We start from the raw sequence: 4,662 nt of genomic DNA on the forward strand, positions 1-4,662 counted from the left end.
TTTCACATCGTTCATTGGAAATGCCTTAACTTCAACCTATTTCGACACATAATCAACCGTCATCAAGATATACTGATTGTTACAAGATGAGACAAATGGCCCTATGAAGTCAATTCCCCAAACATCAAAGACTTCAACCTCGAGAAGCACATTAAGAGGCATCCCATCCCTCTTGGATATATTACCCACACGTTGACATCGATCACATTTCAAAACAAACTGATGAGCATCTTTAAACAAGGTCGGCCAAAAGAAACTTGGTTGAAAAATACGAGCTGCTATCTTTTCTCCACCATAATGTCCTCCATAAGCCGTTGAGTGGCAATCTCGTAAGATCCCCCCCCCCCCATTTCGTTGTAAGGAATACATCTCCTGATGATTTGGTCAGCTCCTTGTCGAAAAAGAAACGGCTCATCCCACATATACCACTTCATTTCATGCAGAAACTTCTTCCTTTGAGCGTACGACAAGTGGGGAGGCATGATATTACTCACAAGGTAGTTCACAATATCTGCAAACCACGGTTCCTCGTCTTACACTCCGAAAAGCTGCTCATCGGGAAAAGACTCATTGATTAATGTCTTGTCCAGTAAAGTAGCTTTTGGATCTTCTAAACATGAGAGATGATCAATGACTTGATTCTCAGTCCCCTTTCTGTCCTTGATCTCTAACTCAAATTCCTGAAGCAAAAGAACCCATTTAATCAATCTAGGCTTCAAGTCCTTCTTCAAAACGAGATAACGAATTGTAGCGTGATCAGTGAAAACTGTCACTTTAGTCCCAAGAAGATAAGATCAAAATTTCTCAAAACCATAGACGATAGCTAAAAGTTCTTTCTACATAGTAGTATAACTCCGTTGAGCACCATTCAGGGTCTTACTAGAGTAGTAGACCACATGAAATATGTTGTTCTTTCTCTGCCCAAGAACTGCTCCAACTGCATAGTCACTTGCATTGCACATCATCTGAAAAGGTTCATTCCAGTCAGGTGTAGTTATGACAGGTGCCGTGATTAAACTCTTTTTCAACGTCTCAAAAGCGGCAAGGCACTCGTCATTAAACTTGAAAGGGGCATCTTTCTATAGCAAACTGCACAATGGCTTCGAAATCTTAGAGAAGTCCTTGATAAAACGCCTATGGAAACCCACATGACCAAGAAAACCGCGAATTCCCTTCACAGAAATAGGTGGAGGAAGATTTTCAATGACCCTCACCTTGGCTTTGTCCACCTCAAGACCCTTACTAGAAACCTTGTGCCCAAGAATAATCACCTGTCGCACCATAAAGTGACATTTTTCCCAATTGAAAACCAGATTGGTCTCAACATACCTCTTGAGAATGTTTCCAAGATTCTACAAGCATTCATCAAAAGAATCGCCAAATATAGAGAATTCTTCCATGAACACCTCCACATTCTGACCAATCATAACAGAAAAGATGGCCATCATGCATCTCTAAAATGTGGCTGGTGCACTACACAGACCAAAAGAAACTCATCTGAAGGCGAAAGTACCAAAGGGACAAGTGAAGGTAGTCTTCTCCTGATCTTCTGGAGCGATACAAATCTGATTATAACCCAAATAGCCATCCATAAGATAGTAGTACTCATGATCAGCCAACCTGTCGAGCATCTGGTCAATGAAAGGCAGAGGGAAGTGATCCTTCCTAGTGGCCTTATTCAGCTTCATGTAGTCCATACAAACTCTCCATCCCGTGACTGTTCGAGTAGGGATGAGCTTATTCTTCTCATTAGCAACTACTGTGATACCTCATTTCTTTGGTACACACTGAATTGGACTCACCCAAGAACTGTCAGAAATGGGATAGATAATCCCTGCATCCAGCCACTTAAGAATTTCCTTCTTCACTACTTCCTTCATGATTGGATTAATTCTTCTTTAATGCTCAACCGTAGGCTTGCTACCTTCCTCTAGCAGAATTTTATACATGCAATAAGAAGGGATGATTCCCTTAATATCTGTTATAGTCCAACCAATTGCCGATTTGAACTCTCTTAGAATCCTCAAGAGTTTTTCCTCATCACTTCCTGAAAGGTCAGATGTAATAATAACAGACAAGGTAGATGCATCACCTAAAAAAGCATACCTCAAATGTTGAGGTAGTGGTTTCAGCTCAAGATCAGGAGCTTCCTCAATAGATGGCTTGAGGCGTTTTGGAGAATTGTTCAATTCCTCAATTCCAAGAGATTCAAAAAGAATATCAATCTTCGTCTTCCAGGGAGAAGCATTCAGATATTGCAATTTCTCTTCACCTTCATCATCTTCACTATCTAAATTCCCCAACAAGGCCTTCTCTAAGGCATCAGACCTTAGCAATTGTTCAAGTTCTGATGCAACCACAGAATCGACCAACTCCACCTTTAAGCACTCCTCATTTTCCGTAGGAAATTTCATAGCATTGAACACATTAAAAGTTACATCCTGATCCAGCACTCACATTGTAAGCTCACCCTTCTATACATCTATTAAGGTACGGTCAGTCGCCAAGAAAGGTCTTCCCAAAATAATGGGAATCTTCTTGTCCTCCTCGAAATCAAGAATTATGAAATCAGCAGGGAAGATGAATTTATCAACCTTGACCAAGGCATCCTCCACAATACCTCGTGGATATGTAATAGAACGATCGGCCAACTATAAAGTCATATAAGTCGGTTTTGGATCAGGAAAGTCCAACTATTTGAAGATTGACAAGGGCATCTGATTGATGCTAGCTCCCAAGTCACATAAGCATCTGTCGAAAGACACTTTTCCAATAGTACACGCAATAGTGAAGCTTCCTGGATCTTTTAGCTTTGGAGGCAACATCGGTTGCAGTACAGCACTGCATTCCTCCGTGAGAGCGACAGTCTCTAAATCATCTAGCTTCACTTTCCGAGAGAGAATACCTTTCATAAAATTTGTGTAACTAGGCATCTGCTCAAGAGCCTCAGCGAAAGGTATATTGATATGAAGTTTCTTAAACACCTCCAAAAACTTTTCAAATTGCTTATCCAGCTTTTTCTTCTGCAGCCGCTTAGGAAAAGATGGTGGAGGATAGATCTGTTTCTCCCATGTATTACCCTAAGGAGGAGTGTGCTCAACAGTAGTCTTCCTTGGTTCCACTTCTGCTTCCTGCTGCTCTACTTCTTCTTCAGCCCCAGCTACTTCATTCGAAACTTGAGTTTGGTCGGGATTTGCAACCTTCCTAGACCTCAAAATGATTGCATTCACATGCTCTTTAGCTTCCCTCTTTCCTGGTACTTCAGTGTCACTAGGTAGTGCACCAGGTTGACGATTTAGCAAGGCATTGGAAATTTGTCCAATTTGATTTTCCAAGGTCTTGATAAAATAGCTTGGCTTTCGCATATAAGCTTCAACTCCTCTAATATAGAGTTTTCATTAGCTTGTTACAGCTGAAGTTGTTGTCTTGGTGCATATTACGGTTGCTGAAAACCAGGGGGTTGTACTGTTTTGCTGGGTACTGCTGATGAGGCTGTTGAACCGCATTCTGAGTGTTGTTCCAGCTAAAATTAGGATGATTGTGGTTGTTAGGATGATAGGTGGCTGGCACAGGGTGTTGCGATCGCTGAAAGTTGCTCACGAACTGAGCTGATTCACTAGAAATAGCACACTGATCAGTCTCATGAGCACCAGCACAAAGCTCACAGACACTAGTGATTTGATTAACTCCATAATTAGCCAAAGTGTCCACCCTTATCGTCAAATCCTTAAGTTGGGCAGCTATAGCAGTTGTTGCATCCTACTCCAGAATTCCTGCTACTTTTCCCTGAGTTAGTCTCTGGAAAGGATTCTGGTATTCATTAGCAGCCATCAGTTTAATTAATTAATAAGCTTCACTATAGCTCTTAGCCCACAAGGCTCCTCCTGATGCTGCACCGAGCATGGTTCTAGAAGTAGCGCCCAATCCATTATAGAAATAATTTATAATCATCCAATCAGGAATGCCATGGTGTGGGAACTTCTTTAGCATCTCCTTATATCGATCCTAAGCCTCACACAGAGATTCTTTAGTTTGCTGAGTAAACTGAGTAAGAGCATTCCTGATTGCAGCAGTCTTTGCCATAGGGAAGAATTTAGTGAGAAACTTTTGAGAAAGATCTTCCCAAGTAGTGATAGACCCTGGTGGTAGAGAATGTAACCAGCACTTTGCTTTATCCCTCAGAGAGAATGGGAAGAGTCGCAGCTTGAAAGCATCTTCAGTCACACCATTGAACTTGAAGTGTCGCAGATCTCGATGAAATCCCAGATGTGCATGCTGAACTGAGTTCTGTATCATTTGAATCGTGCTTGACTTGATCTCAAAAGTGTTAGCCGAGATGGCTGGTCTGATGATGCTCGACTGAATATCATTGATCTTAGGCTGAGAATAGTCCATCAGAGCCTTAGGAATTTCTGCTTGATCTCCCATCACTACTAAAGCTGGTTCCTCGACTTTCTTTTCTTCTTCTACCTTCTCTTCATCCTCAACAACTCCCCTTCGAACCACTACAGCTTCTTCCTCGGCTAGATCCAGATTTCTCTTATGAGACCGAGAACGCATATGCATACATGCTCGCTAGAGTACCTGAAATAAGACTAGGAAACAGATAAGTAATAATATCCGAGTCACTAAACTTTAACGACCACTGATGACAAATTCATA

The 4,662-nt window shown here is 41.5% G+C and overlaps 1 non-coding gene across 1 annotated transcript; it reads left to right on the plus strand.

Annotated features, from left to right (window-relative positions):
- Positions 1-3,961: 3,961 nt before the first annotated feature.
- Positions 3,962-4,068, plus strand: LOC141716429 (small nucleolar RNA R71). Its single transcript, XR_012573140.1, has one exon. It is a non-coding gene; the product is annotated as a small nucleolar RNA R71 (small nucleolar RNA).
- Positions 4,069-4,662: the final 594 nt, after the last annotated feature.

The sequence above is a fragment of the Apium graveolens genome, chromosome 3 (genome assembly GCF_009905375.1).
Source record: "Apium graveolens cultivar Ventura chromosome 3, ASM990537v1, whole genome shotgun sequence".
Taxonomy (NCBI): domain Eukaryota; kingdom Viridiplantae; phylum Streptophyta; class Magnoliopsida; order Apiales; family Apiaceae; genus Apium; species Apium graveolens.